This window comes from Emydura macquarii, unplaced genomic scaffold (assembly GCF_026122565.2).
Source record: "Emydura macquarii macquarii isolate MOO-44397 ecotype Brisbane River unplaced genomic scaffold, CSIRO-AGI_Emac_v2 contig_1039, whole genome shotgun sequence".
Classification (NCBI taxonomy): Eukaryota; Metazoa; Chordata; order Testudines; family Chelidae; genus Emydura; species Emydura macquarii.
Window position 1 is genome coordinate 1,678,763 of NW_027131176.1, and position 20,282 is coordinate 1,699,044.

The window sequence follows — 20,282 nt, forward strand, 5'->3', positions numbered from 1 at the left end:
GTAACAACAAGAGGCTTATATAAATAGTGGTATAAGTAATAGATCTCCCATAAGTTATTGCAGACTTTATAAGAGTTTATATACTTAACTGTTAAATGAACTAGATGATCATTTTAGCCTTAAATTAGTATAGCACATTGTTAGGGAAAGGAGTGCTGTACACCTAAGTATTTTAGTGAAGGGTTTATCATGTATGTGTGCCCCACATTTACATTCATGCCATACTAAATGTAATTTATAAAGAGTTTGTTTAATTTACAAGTCCTTGTGCTGCTTCCTATCGCTCACGAGCTGAAACAATGAGCGAGCTGAAACAAGGCTGAAATGTTCTGCAGTGAACGTCCATGACTACCACCATCCTCAGCTCCAAACTACAGTGAAACTGAAATGATATAGGACAAGAGGGCAAATGTTGAGAACTGGAAAAATAGAAAAACAGAGCAGCCTGAAATGTCAAACCACATTTTTAGGGTGCTTTTTACTGTATTTCCATAAATGCATGAGGGAATTATGTTGCAAATACTTGAAACTGTTTATTTTCATTATTGGCTTGATTTTCTAGCATTGAAAAAGCCATGTCTAATGATCTCGAGCATTTTTAAAGAAAAAAAATTATATTTAACATAATGGTTTGCATGTGTGAGTTCCCTCTGGCAGAAGCACTATAATTAGCCTGTCGTCTCTCAGAGAAGAGACTATCTGTCTTAAAAATGCAATAGCGAGTTTTGGCTGCTAGGACTGAGAGCAGAACATTGTGATTTTGTTAAAAGATAAACATATTATCCCTTTTCACTTATTCATCTTTCTCCTCTTCCTGTTTCTTTGGCTCAGAGCTAGGCTGGAGAAGTAAAGGACAGCTGAGCACAAACAGTTTTCTTCCTTCCTCATGCAGCAAACCATGGCAAAAGACCTTGGCTCCTTGACATCAATAACTTTGCCTCAGCCCAACTTGGAACTGTTTGGGCAGCCTTTCCAAAAAAAAAAAAAAGGTACAATAAAAGAGGACCCGACTTCCTGTTTTAATCATAAAGTAGCAGATTCAGCTAAGTCCCGCTTTCCTTTGGGATTATCCATATTCTGCTCTGGAGAGTCAGGGAGGTGGAATATTATTTCCTTGCACAACTTTATTGTAGCTATTAAAAGACAATCAAGTAGAATAGGGTCGTGGCAGACAGTGTTGTGTTCTTCAGTCTTTTGCGGTCTTGGTACTAAAGGGGAGAGTATTTTTGGTAGAAATGCTTTGCTGCTTTTGGGCAGCCATGTGTGTCCCTGATTGGGGGGAGGGCAAGAAAACTTAAACCACCACAGAGCCAGAAAAAAATAACTGGTTTGAGCTGGCACAGCAGCACTGGGGTGTGTTAACTCTTGTTATTGTTATGACTGAGGTTTGATTCCCAGCATTGACAATGAGATTTGGAACCAATGCTCACAGCTGGTATCTTTCCAGGAGGGATTGTAAGAAGGTGAGGCTTTCATTGAGGGAAAGAGTGCAATTAAATTCCGTTTTGAATATTGGCTTCTGTGCACCAGTCCATGAGGACACTTGGAGAAGTGTTAGTGAAAGGCTAACTACAATGTCAGGGTCCTTAATCTATGGGCAGTGATCATAGACTATAGACCTTACGGAAAGTAGTTGGTAGCTACTCTGACCTGTGCAGTTACAATATGTCACCTTAGTCTTATGTTTTACTTGTGGGCACCAATTCTTCTACTGTTACTTTATCACCCTGCATGTTTAGCTCCCTTTACATGTCACATCTTTTGCCCAGAACCCAGTAGGATTATTTTTTCTACCTCTCCCTTTCCTAACGTTTCTTTTGCCAAAAAAGTGGAGACTTCCTCAATTATGGGTTCTTTAGTAAAGTTGTAATTCTATTTATTTTAATTCTGTATTGCAAGGGAGTGGGGGGTACAACATTGAAGAAAAAAAACGGAGAGGAGAGAAATATGGTAAAACTGAGTTATCTGAGCACTTATATGTGCTGCTGCATGTCTGTGAAGGCCTGGGACTGAAAGCTGGCCACCTGCACCTTATGTCTAGCGCTAGCACTTTACTGATATTTCAAAGGCCAACAGCCTTTGTCCGATAGTCATGGGAGATCTTCAGAATTGCAGATTTCCCATTTCATTTCCCCCTTAGTTGTGTCAGGAACCCGATGACAGCACGCAAAATTTGGCAAAAAGTTCATGCAAATATCAGTTGATCTTGCTATGGGCCTAAAACCCAAAGTAGGATTGAATGTGTCTTGTTTCAAGTTTTATTTCCAAACTTTCTCCTAGATCTAGTGATGTGCAACCCCAAAAGGTTCGTCAGTTTGATCTGGATAAGTTCCCTATCACTGGAGTTTACCTGAAACTTTTGGGTCTGCAGAATTGATCTGTGTATCCTATGAGAACAAATTTTGGAATTTGTGATGGCATTTGCTTCTGATAGGCTATTCTCAGGGAATGTTACTCTGTCTCATAATATTTCAGCATTTTCACTGTTGCTCTCAGGCAGACATGCGCAAAAGTGAAAAATAATGGAAAAAAGTAACTATACTTTTTCAAAGTTCAAAAAGGTTTGGGTCAGAGGTGGGAGATTTACAAAATGTGATCTTCAGTTGAAAGAAGGTGGAAACCAATAGTGTAACAAACTGAAAAGCTAAAGGATGCGTTGATTTGATAAGAAAGGAGCTGAGGCGTTCAGTGGATGTAACTTTAGTAGCAAGTTTTCTCTCCTTTTGTGAAAGATTTTTGATGGACTTTTTTGTTGGCTCTCAATGGAAGGGATTGCCGGGAGGAATATTCAAGCGCAGAAACACTGAGTGAGAGGCTGCACAGAATTTTACTGCAATAAGATTGAAACAATCTAATGATACATTCTCCTGGTGCATCCTTAATTTCCCTGGCAGGGGCTGTCTTTTTGTTACAGAGCTCTTCTGAACCTTGGTTTGCCCTGAAAATCCTATGGACTGAGCTCTGTGACTGTCAAACAGTTTGTCCAATAAAGGGGAAAAGTACTCCAATCTGAAGGGCCCATTAATTTGCCCACATCTTCACTAGCCCTTGCTTCTCACTTCCTTCTGTTTCAATTCCTTTCTCTTTCAGCTTTTCTGCTTCCACCTACTCTCCTCCTTCCTAGAGTGGTGCTGCTGATCTGGCAGAGATGGGAGCCATAATGAACATCTCCCTTCAGTGGTCCAGTTTGGAATTATGCCTCCCATTTTAACTTCTCCTTTGAATAAAACACTCAATTTACCACTATTTTAAGGACTCTTCAAGGATATGAATATCATTAAATGCTGAATAAATAAACATCAGTTCTGAAGATATGGCTTCATTCTTCCTCAGCTTGTACAAATATTGAAAAGGCATTAGTAGGAAACCAGTAATGAATTTGACCCATTATCCTGTTTGTTTTTAAAATATATTTGTAGTGCAGTGAACTGCTTCCTGAATGTTTTTCTCTTGCAGAATGACATTGTTTAGAGTAACACCAGGTATTTGCCTCTTCTTCTACCAGTCCTTTCCCTGATCTTTGCTGGCAACTGTCACATCAGCCCATCATTTCTGAGTAGGAAATGGGATCTGTGATTCTCTTGAAATTTCTGGCATTCAGCAGATGAGGTGGAACGGAGACTTATGTTAGACTTATAGCATGTGTCACTCCCCAGAGATGAGCATATCACTAACACTTCTGAATCAGCTTCTGTATAAATGTATCAACTTGTGATATTTTCTATTGCCCTTTAGGTCATGCAGCTGGCAAATCTATACCCATCTTTTATGCCACTACAAATGAATTCTCTTTGATTTTCTTTTATTTAAAATTTCTCTCATGTCAACTTGGTTTTCCCAATGTGTTCTCACATTCATATTCACTTGCTCCCAGAGATCATTCGTCTATCTCTTTGTCTTCCAGTCACCTTCTTGTAGGAAGCGAGAGCACATTCTCTGTCCAGGATTACATCACAGGAAGGCAGAACACATCCTCTGCAATGTGCTCAGATGCTGCTGACACTCAGCCTGCAGAACTGGTTCTTGAAAATCAATGGGAGTTAGGTGCCTAATTCACTTAGGTGCTTTTGTAAGTCTGACTAAATGCCTGTCTGCATCTTTAGGCATATAAATGGCTTTGTAAATCTTGCCCAAAGTGTTTTTAACCACCATGACATCTAAACTCGTTCTTTCTGCACTATTGCTGCCATCCCTATGGTATCAGCAAAGGGCCAATAGTTCAGTCAAAAAAGCCGGCACAGAAACAAGCGTAGGCCCTGTTCCTACAGCTGTTACTTATGTGGAAATGAAAGCCAGAGAAATTCAAATTAGAAATAAGGCACAGATTTGTAACAGTGAGGATGATTAACACTAAAACAAATTCAAAACAAAAGTGGTGGATTCTCCATTTCTCGCAGTCTTCAAATCAAGACTGTTTGCTTTTCTGAAATAGATGCTTTAGCCATACCTAGGTTATTGGGCTCCATGCAGGAGTGACTGGGTGAAATTTTGTGGGCTGTTTTATACAGGAGGTCAGATTAGATGGTCTAATTATTTCTTCTGGCCTTAAAATCCATATATCTATGAAATGTGAGTACTGCCAATGGTACAAAGAGACTACACATCAGTCAGAACTGCAGGATCGAGCTCTTAGTTACCAACATGGAAAAGTGCTGCTCTGCTTCCTAATTTATTTTTAAGGTATGGTATAAATAACGTATGTAAACAGCATTTCTAGATTCTGGTTTATAATGCAAAAGGAGAACCCTGAATAAACGCAGAGAAAACTACCTCACAAAGTGATTTACCATAGTAGTGAACCAATGACTTGTTGCAGACTTCAGTTTAGTTTTAGTTTCACAACCCAAATTCAAAATCACAGTCTACATTGGACTTTTTGTCAGTATCAGGCTTATGGGTCATTGACAGTTTTCTAAATGAAATGACAGGGAGGAAAGTAGAGCACACGTGCATCATGAGCCAGCGCACAGCATGGCTGCTTTTAATAGACGCAGCAGATCTTCTGTAGTAACGCCTTCATTAATAGTTCACTTATCAGTGTTTCCAGATGGTGTGATCACGAACACAGAGAGCTTGTGCAGGGAGATATGATATAGCCTTGCCTTTTCCTTTCCTGGATTCATCCAGACGGAAAGCAAGTGGTGCTACCGCCAAGCCCACCCTAGCTGTTTTTTGCCAGGAAGTGGAGGATGGAGCAGGAATGCAGTTCTGTTACATGTGGGGTTCCATAAAGCCCACCAACAGAGACTGCTTTGGGGATGTACTGAATGAGAACATCCGCTGGCTGCCCTAGCCACGCCCACTCCCTTTTTGGCTTGAGCTGGGCTGGTCCTCTCCAGTGAAAGGGAGGTTGCAGATACCCGCACCAACATAGCCCCTGAATCTAGTTCATGTGTCAGTTTTTTAAATTATCAATATTAATATTGATAATTCAGTATTAATTCTCACCAAATTGTGGAAACTCAGTCCCTGCAATATCTTCATTAGAACTGGTCAAAACCCCCAAAATTGAGGGGATATTTTTAATCAAATTTTCAACAACAATGAGTAATTTTCATTTTCATTTCATTTTCATTTTCATATTTTTAATCAAATTTTCAGCAAACAGTGAACAATTTTCTTCATGCATCCAGGAAGGAATGTTTACTATGAAAGTCTATTCAACTTGCAATTTTTTGAATATCTCCATATTATAAATGCATTCTGTCAGTGTTTGAATTTCAAGCCAATGTCCTCCCCTCATTTTCACAAGTAAATCAAAAGTAGCTCCATATCAGTCATAGGGTTTCCCAGGTGTAAAACAATGGTGTATGAAGAAACATGCCTTCTGCCTTCTAATTATACAAAAGTTTACTTCCATGCATTTAGTTGGAGCATCTGGCTTAGGTTTTTTTGTGTAGAGAGTGGGAAAACAAAACAAAAACAAAAAAAAATGCAACTTTTATTAAGGAATATTTGGATTTGTACTGAACTATCTGAACCTTTGAGAAAGCCATGAATTAATTGTATAGTACTTAATGGCATATTTTGCATAAAGCTGGGTACTATGCATCCTCCTTTCATCTAGGAGATATTCACTTATTTAGGCCATTGTAGCAACAAATTATATCTGAATCTCTAATTATTTTTATAGTAAACATGTATGTTTGGATATTTTATTTCTACTATCAGTTGACTTTACCACTCCTCTCTCTCTGACCTATAAAATATGAGGTGCTTTATCTGGGGACCTGTTAAGGAAATCATTATGTGGCACTTTGGGAAAAAAATGAGTATGTGGCATATTGTAAGGAATATTGATGTGATTTGTTTATAGCAGATGTTGCTCAAAAAATCTGTTCTGAGAAAGTTACTTGGTATCTGAGAAACAAAGTCTCAGAACTGGATTGGGTAATGAACAATGGAGGCTTTTTCATCTGTTGCCTATTCAAATCCAGCCTAAATCAGTAGAGATTGCAGAGTAGCCTATGAGTAATGAGTTGATTATCTCAGTCTAATGCTTTGCTGAAAAATATCCACAACACAAAACCACCACGCCATTTGGCACCCTGGTTGGCAGACTCAGCAGAGAGGCCAAGGACTGAATCAGTAATGGAGACTGGAATACTTTCTCCTCGTTCCCTCTGGGACTGAGACATTTCATTGGGACAGCATGTAGAATTTTGTACTGAGCTGTTCTGTGGATAAAAAATGGACTTGGTTCTCTGTCAGTCTGGCACTTCTTATGAGCACTAAATCAAACGTCGTGACTGATTGATTGCCCGGTGGGTGAAATTCATCCCTGGGCAGAGGGCCAGTGGAAGGCTTTGCACCACTTAACCCCTATTTGGAGGGGTGAATTTCACCCAGAGAGAATACCCTGGTACATGACATCTCTGCATTTTCAAAGAGCTGCATAAGATTTAATAATACAGTTCTCATTGACTCATATCCAGTGAGAGCTGAAGACAAAGGAAAAGGGAAATGGTGCAGACAACCAAGTAACACTGATTCATGAAAAACAAATAGAAACTTGCTGTAAAGTGCAGTTTGTGAATTAGTCTAGTCCATAGCAGGGCCAAGCTATGGGATCAGCAGCTCTGTGGTGGAAGCCCCAATTTTTCACTGCCTTCAGACACATTTACAGGGAGAATATTTTCAGGAAAATGAAATGTTCTTGAGCAATTTCTCCAGTGGATTAGGCACGAACATGCTTTCCCTGGACATCACGTGTGCATCTTCTTGTCACTGTTTTCCTCCTTAAGCAAAGGGTCCAATAAAAAGAAAACTGCATTCTCCACTGATGTTTGGGTTCTAAGGCTGAATGTAGGTAGGTGGGGAATGTGCAAATGCCTTGTGCTTTTGGGGGCTCTCTCCTCTGGAACCCTATCCCTGTAGCAGAAGGAGAAAGCTAGTGAGCCAACCTGAAAGGTCCCAAAGACCCCATCCTCAGAGCACAGAGAAGAGGAGAGGACTGGCTGCTTCTGTGTATCAACAATCCTAGAAAATCCTGCACCCCACCTGTCCCAGCTGCCAATTCCCTCCCCAGTTGCTGGCTCCCCATAAACAATGTGACTTGCTCCAGATTGCAAAATTCACCAAATCCCCATAAGAAGTGCCCTTATTCCTCCACTTCCAAACTCTGTCTAGTTCCCCCCGGAAAAACATCTAGACCCTTCCCCTCCCCCCCCCCACTCCAGAAATGTTCCTTTTATCATCATCTTGACCCTTTACTAGATGGTTAAACTCTCCTCCATTCTCAGTGCTCCTTTTTCTGCTGCCATAACCCTCCTGCTCCACATGATAAGCAATACGTCCAATTTCCCATAGCTCTAGCAACATGGCACTACAGTAGAATTAGAACTGCCTGCTGGAGATAATGAAGTAAGTGTTGCCTAGCATCTAGACACAGTGCTACCCCATTCTTGGATGATGCCATTAAGATCCAGAAACTACAGGAGAAGAGACCTGGAAGAAATGGAGAGAGAATATGGGAGAAGCAGGAGATAATGATGACTCACTGAGACAATAATAATAATAATAATGGTGGCGTCAGAAAGGGAAGGAGAGGCTGAGACAGTGTGGGGGCTTATACGAAGGGTTGGGCTGGCTGAAGTAAGATGGAAAGACAAGAGACAAATAGAGGGAGAGATTTAACTAAGGTGAGGGAGAGGCAAACGGATAAAAGATTCAAAAAGTAACTAGAGAGACATGGGGCGGGGTTGAAGCAGGAGGAAGAGCTGAATAAGTAAAGAAAATATCCTGAAGAAAGATGAATGAGAGAAGATTTCAGATAAATTGAATGTTACATATTCTAGAAAATTAGTCTGAGGGGGGCAAACAGATACGAAACAATAGACTGGTGAAAAAGTGCAACAAGATCTAAAAGAAAAAAGTGACAAGAAAAGAGAAGAGAAAGAAGGCAGAATAAAATTCAAAGGAGATATTGTTTGAGAATTTCAAAGCTGACTTGGGGATTTAACCACACCGTTCCCATTTAATTGAATGAGAGTAGCATGGCTAAAACCTCTAGTCTGCTATGAGAATCTCAAGCATAGTTTTAAATTTTATAGAAATGTTGGTGCCAATTATTATATGGTAAAATATATACATTACTAATTATGTCTGGCTTTATAATTTATTGCCGAGCCTGGAGGGCACTAATAGTACATTACAGCCTCAGGCTAAAAATAGTTCCTCAGATTCTTCAGCGTTGACTGAAGCAGAAGGCTTATGTCAATAAATTGTTTTTACCTGAAGCGTTTTTGGTGGTGTTTAGTTTTTCTTTCCTCTGAGCCAAGACAATTGTATATTTTTGTGTAGTTGTGGACGTAGAGACCCAAAATAGATACGCCATAGACAGGATTTTCAAAACCATTCAGCATCTACATTCAAAGCCAGATTTTCAGAAGAGCTCAGCTCCCACTTTGGTACTAAAATAACTGGTCAGATTTGCAGAAGAGTGCAGTACCTGGGTGCACTTTGGATGCTGTGCTCTTTTGAAAATCTGGCCGTGTGCATCACAAATGGGAGGTGTTGGTCACTGAACGATTTTGAAAATCTGGTCCTTATTTTGATTCCTAAGTGGGAGCTGAGCTATTTTGAAAATCATGCCCCAGTTGTGGGTATTGTGCTCTTGAAGATATAACTCTGATCTCATCTCTTTTGAAAATCTGGCTCTGTACTGAAATACCTCTTAATTGTGTATGTGGCATGCATTGGCACTGATGACATGGAATGTCTGGGTGTAACCACTGACTGCACCCCACCCAAAAATGTATGTGTTGTGGAAGCCTACCTGAGGCCCTCCATATCTGACTTTTCACTATTTTGCCTGAATTCCCTTAAGTCCTCCTTGCTGTAGTCTCAGCAATTCATGCAGCACAAGATTTTGCTCCATATTCATGAGCACTTTTTTGTAGGGCTCTTGTTGAACACCAGCAGCTGGTTTGCAGCATTGAAACCTTGAAGTAATCTCTTTCAACAGTTAACCCATCTCCAGAGTAAGATGATTTTGTCATTTTAGCCTCAGAAGGTCAGGCTGACCTCCCTTGACCCATTACCTGACAAGCAAAATAGGAGGTTGAAAATGTTAGAATTGTCACAATAAACAGACTGCACTGATGCATTTTCCTATCTTGTACAATGAAAATCGACTTGTTTCTCTGCACTACATGGTAATGGAGGCTGCTGCTGAATATCACTTACAGCAGTGTTGTCTGTGGATGTGTTCTACGACGTGAGAACACTGATGAGTGGGGGTCTGCGATCTTCGATGTTCCATATGGAAAACATCTGTAGCTGGCAATGTATCTTCCTGAAAAGTAATGTGCTGCTGTTTCATGGTTGCTTTAGCGTTATGTAGGTCCAGTGTATCAACTTGACTTTGCAGAGATGTTGATTATCACCAGACTCCAGACCCAGGTCATTTGCAGAATTGCCAAAATAATCTTTTCAGCAAGACAGACACTAACGTTTTATACTGCATTATGCAAAATGAATGTAACAGCAACTGGAAAAGTATATGGTAGTTAAAATGTTTCCAAAAATAAAACAAAAGAAACAATGTCTTACCCTTTATTGTGGCCCCTTAACTCCAGTCTTTGGAGAAGCTTGCTGATTGTTGCCAGTGATGCAACCTGAAAATTAATGTCAATTACCCAAAACAAATGCATAAAAGTAATGTAAAGGGTCTGATTTAAACCCACAAAAGCCAGGAAATTCAGAGCTACTGTAGGGCTGAAAGCCTGGACCTGACACTCCAGTCTTACCACAAGTCATTGTGCAGAGAAAAAGAGCAAGGGAAAAGGGAGCTGCACCATCACGGGAAATAATGCAGCCGAGGCACTGCTCTCTTTCTGTGCCATAAGTCTGGATCCACAGAGCCTCTGTATGCTTTGCTGTTAAAGTAGAACATTCTACGTGGCTCAAGATTTAATAGTCCCCTCCCCTTTTTTTAATTAAACAAAACCTACGTTTTGGGATTCACCTTAGTTAAGTGTTCTTTATTCAGACTAAAATAAGTGATCATGCTTACAATGCTTGCTTACGGTTTTTGCTTATCCAAGAATCTGAAATGAAGTAATTGCTGTCAGTTTAATTAGTGTACGTGAAATATACTTGCTGCAATAATCCCACATCCTAATGAGATCAACTTTGCACTCGTGATAAATGAACACACACAGTAATCGAGCTGTTCTGGTGTCAGCATGCACACAAATCAAAATGTTCTTACATCAAAGAAGTACTTATTAAAAAAAACTTTCCTGCAGGATTTAAATATTTTTCAATATATGATTTTAAAAAATGGGTTGTGATATCACGAAAAGCCCTAATGGAGTTAAAAGTGGGTAATCCATCTCTCCCCATTCATAAGCCTATATTTAAATGATTGAACAATGGCAGTCAGCCAGGGGAATCTCACAGCCCAGCCAGTTTATTGCTAGAAAAATACTAGTTGTAGATTTAAATTTATGCATTTCTGCTGTAATATCTTATACAAAAGAAATATAAGATGGCTAGTTTTGTTTGGACTAGATGGACTAATTGCCCACTACCCTGTCCCTGACATTGGTGATGACTAACATAGCAAGTTCTGTAAATGAGAGAGGGATGTTGAAGTGATCATTACCTCAGCAGAACAACTTAGATATGTTACTAAGTTAATGGATAAATTAGAAATGGTAGAAAGGCAGGCAGTCACTTGGAAAGCTTACGGATAACCTGAGCCAAACATCAGGGGGAGAAGATGGCATCTTTCCCCCATCTTTTCATGCAACTTCACTAGTCTATGAATGGGGATGGTCCTTCACCAATTTATGATACAAGGAGCCTGGCCTTTCTCACATGAGAGCTCATCAACCTTCCTCCCTTTCATTCATGAGTGACTAATTTTCCTGGATTGTGAGAGGTGTGGTTAAACCTAGGAAGACTTCTGAGTCCTTTTTTGATCTTCCTTTTTGGATTGGGTACAATAAGGTTCTTTTGTTTCCCTATGTTGTTCTGTTGATGCTGCCTTCTGTAGCAACCTTCCAGGTTTTCAGGTCCCAGGTACACATTGAGGAGTACTCCTGCACTACAGCTAGCCAGCTCCACTTGCTAATGTTGGGTTGTGGGGGGAGCCATTACACCTCCCCTTTGAGAATGGCTTGCAAACCAAGGGGAAGTAGCAGGGAAAAGTCACTGCACCTCAGTGAGCATAGAGACTGTAACTGTGATCCACTGCATGATCTGGTTCTTAGATATTGTGTTTGCACAACTATATATTTTTCCATACTTTGACATGTAAGACTGTCTAGTCTGGTGTGTGAACAGAAAAGATGCTTGAGCCTAGCTAAATTAATTTGGGTTGTTATATAAGGGAGAGAGATTTTGTTGTGGTTATCAGTGAGCAGAAACAAAGCTTGCAGAATAGATTAGTTAATGTCCCACCAATGCTTAATTGTCATCCTTCACATTTTTAATTGGCATATTGTTTTGTGCACATAGTAGGTAAAATACTATGCATATAGTAAATAAAAAGTAACTCTCAGTATTTACTTAGAAGTGCCAAGTATAATTGAAGATCAAATAATTATAATAGTATATAGTATATAGAATTCAATTTAGAGATGGGTCTTAGCTGTAAAGGCTGCAGATATTTGGATGTGGTATTCTAGTTTTGGTCCATTAGATAGCAACGACAAAGTTTTTGAAGTTCAGAACTGGATCCAGACTCTCCCAAAGTTCAGGGGGAGTCAGGTGTCATGTTTAGGCTTGGGTCCACCTCAAATTTAAATGTCACAAATTAACATATACTGCTGGTAAAAGATTACAGGATAAATTACATCAGCACTTAGTCGACAGCTATGGGTGGTATAGAAAGACTTATGAAAGATAGATTTGGTTCCATTTTATAAACTAATCCTGAAATCTTACTCAAAACCAAATACCACAGTCTTTACGCGGGTAAAATTCCTTCCTGTTAATGTCAAAGGGAGTTTTCCTGAGTAAGGACTGCAGAATGTATGTTCCTCTGTTTTTAATCAGTCTAACTGCAGCCTATGCAAGTTTTGCCTGAGAAATAAATGAATAAAAACCGAGTAAAGGTCCTTAGGAATTGGCTCTTAATTCTTAACCTAAGGGCAGACTTCATTCTGTATGATTTTTTAAGCTATTAAAATGTTGGTTGGCTTCCATTTGAGTTCAAATCCTAATATTACCAAATAATTATGTGTAGATGATGAAATTGAAAAAGCAGGCATGTAGTCTCCAAATGCACATTTCAGTCTGGGTGGCTGAAATAGCTCGTAACATTCAATGCATGAAAATGGGGTGGAATTGAATAAATTAGCAGAATCACAAAAGGAAACCACTATAGGAAATAGTTTTACACGTGTAATCATTGAAATACTCTAGTGTGTGTGTCAATCTGTACTAAATAAATATATTTGTTTATAGACTTGCTCTGTATTAGCTTCCACTCTTTTACAGCACTTTGCCAAATAAAATCCCACTCGAAGTAGGATGTTCGCACCCGAGTAGGAGTTTCTTAGATAAATATTTTTTCTATATTTGAGACCAAAACCACTTCTACAAATTTTAGACTTTGATTGAAATAGTATATTTCTTTTGCTTTTTTCTTCCCATCTCCTCCACTGGCAACCACTGATGCATTACCTTAACTCCTCTTACCTCCCACTGCTATGGTGAACAAGAACCCCACTGGAAACAGAGTGCATCAGTCAGTAATGAGTGCTGACCAGTAATAGAACTGGTCGCACCCAAATGCCTCTACGAGCAACGGCACTGGAACCTGAGAAAATTTTTCTGTTTGCAGAACAACTTTCTGCACTATGCTATTGGAAAGGGTCTTATTTTCCCAGTTAAAATGATTCATTGGATTAAAGAAAGAATACAAAATTATATATAGTGAATGCACCATTCATAGCATACATTGGGGGGAGGAGGGAGGAAGAAATATGTTGCGAGATGTCTGTGGATGCTGTGTTTCAGTTTAACATTTAAAAAGAAGTTAATCAAATCCCAAGAAATGAATGTTCAAAGGTAAAGGCCTTTTATAAGCTATTGTTTCCTCAAACCAATTAGTTCGTTTCAAATGAAGTTCCATTCCTCTAATTCAGTAGCTGCTGATTTCAACATCTGCCTCCATAAATGTAGTATTTTAAACATAAGAACTGGTGGGAAGAAAGAATTTAATACAAATAATAATTATATAGCATGCAGTACTTTCAGTGCTGTGCAAACATTAGTTCTGCAATCAATCAGTCCTCAGAACTGGCCTCAGTGAGCGGTAGTATTCCCATTTCAAAGGTGGGGGAAATAGAAACACAGAAAAATTAAGTGGTTTATCTGAGGACACACAACAAGTAAGCATCAGAGCTGGGATTAGAGCCCAGCACTTCCTGGTTCATAGCCCTGTGCTCAAGCCACTGGACCACACTATGTTGTGGCCAAGCAACTTATTTTCAATACACAAGCAGGGATTGTGAGGAATAGTGACATTTAGATGAATTAAACTCTTTTCTGATGCTGGCCAAAGCAACACCCTGAGCCCCTCCAACAACTAAAATGAAACCTTGAAAGGTCAAAAGTATCTGTCCTTGGACAACAGTCCAGTCAGGCCATTTCATGTTGCATTAATTCTGTGTCATAAGACCAAAGAGATCCTAAAGTTTGTGGTACATTTTCACAGGGGAGTTCTGTGATTAAATCTCTGCATGGCCCTCTGAGTTATAAACAGTAGTTTTCAGAATTCAACCCTATATTAAAGTTCTTTTCCCCATGTGTCTCAAAACTTTAACCTCATTCTCAGACATAATAAACTTGCCGTGCATATATTATGGTTGCAGTTCCTTTAAAGCCAACAAGTTGAGAAATAGCAAAAGAGGACACTCCAGTATATCACTTCAGCACTCTTTATAAAGCCAGTTTGATGTAAATAGGTAAAATTGTTAAGGGGCAAAATTCAGCCCTACACCCTTATGGGTACAGAGAGTCCCTAATGTTGTGAATTGTTGCAGTTCCACTGTGATGGGCAAGCCAACCTTTTGATAGCACACACAGGGGTGCATACCACTTTCATACCAGAAGCTGGGACTGGACAACGGGACGGATCACTCAATGATTGCCTGTTCTGTTCATTCCCTCTGAAGCACCTGGCACTGCCACTGTCAGAAGACATGATACTGGGCTAGATGGACCATTGGTCCGACCAAGTACGGCCATTCTTATGTTCTTCTACAGTAGGGTTCAGTTCCCCTGGGGGATCTTTGTGTGTTCTTGTGGACGGAGACTTTTGGGCAGTGGATAGGCCCACTACTGGATCTGCTGCTGTACTGTTGTGGTGGTTATTGCCCCGCAGGGGAAAGTGCTCTAAGCTTGGAGAAACAGTGGTGGAGAAACTCAGTAGCCACTCTGAACCCTGGGGGACAGGGTTTTTTCTCTCTCACCCCTGAAGAGGACTGTGTGCTGGGAAAAAGATTTGGGGCTGCATGAAATAAGAGTCAGAGCAGGATTTTTTTTCCAGTATACTAAGCAACGTCTCCTTTTCTTTAACAATGCAAAATAATTTCTCTTTCTCAGACAAAGAAGTATATTAAAGTTGGTGGCAATGATGGAAAGAACTTTGAAAAAGTATGTGTGTTTTGTAAAGTGCGTTGCCAAGTATTTCTTTATAGTTCAATTTTTTCCTTCACTCACCATTGTTTACAGTACCCTCTGAGAAACTTAAAATGATGCTTCTCTCCCTACCAATCTTATATTTTTGGCAAACATTGATACCCTACTTCTACACCCCAGTTTTTACTGAAGCAGAAGCCATCGTACCTTTGCTATAATTTTCTTCATTATGATATCAGCACAGCCCTGAAAACAACATTTGGTAGTTAACTGCTGTGTTCCAAGCTGGTAAAACGAGCTGAATGACAGTACACAAGCCAAATTCAACTGTTTTCACTGTGTAGAGTCAATGAGTAACTGAGATCAGAAATTGGTCCTCGTTTTTCATAGGCCCTACATGTAAACAGAGACTATTATTGGGGATTTTTTGTTATTCTCAGCAACAGCCTTGATGCAAACGAGTAATCTTGGTGTAAATAAGAATCTGGCCAAACTTTATGTCACGTCATAGTTTGTCTCCTGTTTAAAAAAAAGAAAATGTTTTCATAATTGTTATTCTCAGCAACAGAAAATACGGGTTTTTTTTAAGTTACTTTGAATTTGGGCTGTAGGCCATTTTCTTTAATACACCTGGGTAGGGTATGTGTGTATCTGGATAAAGCAACACTGTTCTGTGTGATTATTAAAAAATTGACACCATTGACAGGTAAACAGTAAGTGGAAGCCCAGAACTGATTTCAGTGAAAAGCATTTTGTTATAGATTGTTGAAGGGGTGATTTATCAGGGCAGTACTGCACTTTTATCAGTGTTTGATGCTTATGCTTGCCTTCATAAAATGTGTTGATGATCTCGGTCCAATCCTAGCAGGCAGATGTCCACATCACAGAAGCCGCCGTTGTAAATGGACCCTTATTAGTAGTCTCAACAGTCAAGGAATAAATAGGCATGAATACTAAAGATTTTGCCTACCCCGAGATGTATCTAGGACTAGGGTGAAGCACATAGGTGGGTTGCTTCTGATAAGATCACTATTTTGTGGATAAATAGATACTGCAATTTCCAGCACTGTCAATCTGGTGCTAACATAAATTAAATCAGTAAGGATGCATGAATGCAGCAGAGAACAGAATTTAGATGGCCCAACATTGCCATGCATGGATACTTATGTGGTATTTATTACTCACTTTTTGTATAATGCCAGCAGTATATACTAGGCACTTTTTTATATATATATATATATATATATAAAATACACACACACACTTGGAATAATATCAAACATCTGTGCTATGACTACTGATTTAACATGGGGTAGTTGAAGTAGAGCTTTAGCTGCTATTGTCATAAATTAAAGAAGAGGAATACAGTATTATACTTCTTTTGTTATCTGTATGTATTTTTCATAGGGATAGTTCAGATAGGTTTAGTTGGACCTAAACAGAAGCAACTCATTCTAAATGACATGGATATTCTTTTTTATACAATGCTGTTTATACTTAGCCCCTTAAGTTAGTTATTATTGTAATCTCTAAATAACCTGACACTTCTTAGTATGTGATTTGATGAAGCAGGCTGGAGAAATTAGAAGAGTAACCTTTTAATCATTGGGTTTTTAATGTAAACATTTTTATGTTCAAAGAGTTATGAATGTGTCCAAAATGACTTGTTTGATATTATGGGGGCTTATGAAGTTTCAGAGTTAACATTCCACCAATGAAATGGGAAGAAGAAATGGTGGGAAAGAGTATATTTAAAAATTAGAGTATCTTTATGTTTTATGGGTTCCAGGTTATTTAGAATGGAATGAAAGTTAATGATACATCCTTTTTTCCATCCTGCCAGCCAGTATCTGACCCAGGAATGTCTCTTATTTAAAGGACAGGGCTCCCTCCGCTGTTCTTAAATAAAGGCTTCCACTGTCTGAGATGTAATCCTCCCTCATTTTCACAGTAAAATTGTAAAAATGCAGGAGAAATATTTAATGAAAAAGATTTCCATACAAGTCCCATATCAGAGATGAATTAAACTCATATGGTTCAATTTACATGTATGCAAATATCAGAGGATAGAACAAAATTATCAAAAGGAGGAAAGGCCCCTGGTATGTCAAAAACAAGATGTGGTGCCTATTTGTATTTATGTTTGCTAATGAAACTCAGCCAAGGCTTGCTCTTTGATTTTGGTGTCTCAGTTTGCCATTCGCTTTATACATTGTAATTAAATCACTTGGCCACACACATACACAAGGACAATAAGGAAGGAAGCCTTCTAGTTTTTATAAACTTGTTGCATAACTTGGAAAGAAAGGGCCATTAATTCAGAAATGTTCAATTTTTCACTGACACAGGTTCTCTGCTGGTGTAAATTGGTGCATGTCCATTGATGTGAATGGAACTGCAGAGTTACACTAGGAGAGAATTTGCCCCAATATACTTTAGCACTTAGGATGTACACCAGGGATGTGCTACTCCTAAACTTTTCAATTTTTACCCAGTGAAGGATTTAACCCAAGCTAACCAATTCAAAAATCATGGCACAGCTGTTTCTTTTTCAACCTGGTATCAATCTCTCTCATCATGTTGCAGCAGTGAAATAATTCATGCAGTAACATAAGTTAACTAGAGATGGGTCTGTCCAGGGTCTGGAGATGGGTCTGTTAGGATTCTGACCTGGAATTTTTACAAATTCAGGAGTTTTTATAAATTCTTGGGTTTAGTTCAGGCCAATAAACTGCTTCAGTACGTCTGTGTTAAAAAACTCAGTGACCCCAATCCAATAAACTGACATCCTGATGGCCCTTGGAAGTACAGTAAGTTGTGCTCCATTCTGTATGACCCTGGGCACTTAATATGCGATAGGAGTGGTGTTCTTCCCTTTGTTTCATTGTACATCTCTCAGTACTGTGAATAACAGAAACACATGTTGGGTAAAGAAATGAGAGGCCCTTTTTTGTAGCAGTCAAGGAGTCAGTTGGTGAGTAACTGTTTTTCAGGCTTCGTTTCCAAATCTGCATTCATAATGCGTGCAGCTTCCATTTTGTAGCTAGAGAAACAATTAGCAATTCTGTCTTCTCATCCAAACAAAGGGAAAGGAATAGAGCAGCTTTCACATGACTAAGAGAGAACTCAACAGTGATCTTCCCTTTCCCCTCCTGACAACACACAGAATTATCGCCAGTGATTTCATACTGTTTATAAAAACTCAGTTTGTTAGATGACTTACATTTATTAATAAACAGTAAGAGCTCTACAGAAGGACATTTTTGCTATCAACAAATATAAATCTGCTTAAATAAGTCAAGGGCTTTAACTGTTCCTGAGAGATTGGTGATGTAACTCTTTTGAAAGATATTCATACAGAGGGTATATGAGGCTACTAGTATGGTGTAAAGGTTTTATTGGCCTGAGTTTGGGATTGCCATGTTACTCAGAAGTGGAAAACCAGGAGATGGCTCTGCAAGTCATCTCAAACAAGTGAAGAAGAAGGGCCAGAGTCTTGTTTACACCCAGGCCCCTGTATGCTGCCAGAGTGAGATAAAATAGCCTTGTTGTAAATAAGAATCTGCCCAAATTCTTTATTTTATGTCACACCGTAATTTATGTCTTCTGTTTAAAAAAAAAGATGTTTTTAGAATTATTATAAAGAATTTTGTATAATACAATATTAGCATTGTTTTTCACCTATCTTGGCCTGGAAACCATTCCCTTTAGTACTGTAAATCTGTGATAGACCTTAGAGATAAATAATATAACTAATACATTTTAGATACTTGTAAAATAGCTTTCCTATACATAACAGTGTATAGATGTTAATGACTGATGTCTTGATATATCAGGGCTAGGGTGAAGTGCTCTCTTCCTATGGAAAGGGGTGATTCAAGCTTTCTGCTACTATAAAAGACCCATTCCTGAAATATTCACTTTTGGCATGAGGTTGGAGGTACTGCCAGCATTTAGGTAAATCACTTTGAGACCACTGAGGATGAGAAGCACTCGTTTAGAAATAAGTTATTCAATAAAATGTGCATAGATGAAAATCACTTTGGCAGGCACTGGAAGGGGAGAAGTGTTTTGTTTTCGTTCTCTCTGGACTCCAAAACGGCTGAAGGGATTTTGTTCAGACATACCAATAAAAATCAACTTCAGGCAGAGATTAGAGGATGGAAAATTTCAGCCCAATGGTGGATGAGTGAAAACAGAGAGTTAGGTAGGAAACTCATTTGCAGCCCTAACTGTAGCAGACACTAAGTATAATATATTGCTAAATATAGTCTGGTGGAGTGGCCTGCTTTGTGAAGGTGTTGTCCTCTCTGCTCTGAAATTTGCTTCTAAAATGACCTCTTCAGGGGTATAAGGAACCATACAATATTGCCTATGCTGGAAAATTTTTAAGCTTGAAAATTGCCTATGTTGGAACATTTTAAGCTTGATTATTTCCCAGGTGAGCTCAGCCAAGCCTGAGTTTGCCTTTCAGCCAAAAATCCTTTCCTCAACAGGGCAGAATATTACCATTTATCTTTAATGTGAATCCAACCTTAGGCTCAGGTTCATTTATCTCAATGTAAACTGCACAGTAGCCCTAAATGTTATATTTTATGTGTTAAAGGTTGTCACTGCGGTTATAAACGCTGTAAAATACTGGGTCAAGGAGCGAACGCATTATTTTTGCATGGATTTCAAAATGCCAGCCATAATGGTTTGGGCAAACCATAGACCCAAACTCCCTCAGAGGTTATGCTTGTAGTGGTGGGGATATATTGTATCCTTGTACTAAAGTGATTGTCTGGCCTATTTTTGTATATTTCATATTTGAGTATTGGGTTTTTTTTATTGTTTTGTGGTGGTTTTGGCTTGTTTGATGCCTGGTTGTGTCTCCTGTGGACTAATGTTCTTCTTTTATTTTAATACTGTTCAATCTATATATTGTAGTATGACTTGTATGATAGAGGGTGCTACAGCAAATAGCTTTATGGATTTCAGTGAAAACAGTTCTATGTGGGGATAAATATATTCCTCAACAGAGTTGGTCATGGTCCTCACACACGGTGCAGCGTTGTACTTGATATGGCATAATTATTCACTGTGGTTATTTTAGCCTTCCTTGTGAAGCGGCTGATAATAACCACTGCCAGAAGTAGGAACTGTCATATATGATCAAACCACCTAGTACAACATCTTATGTG

The 20,282-nt window shown here is 39.0% G+C and overlaps 1 protein-coding gene across 1 annotated transcript in view; it reads left to right on the plus strand.

Moving 5' to 3' along the window:
- Positions 1–20,282, plus strand: part of SUPT3H (SPT3 homolog, SAGA and STAGA complex component) — a 475,306-nt gene that overhangs the window by 452,278 nt on the left and 2,746 nt on the right. The gene's annotated exons all lie outside the window — the stretch shown is intronic.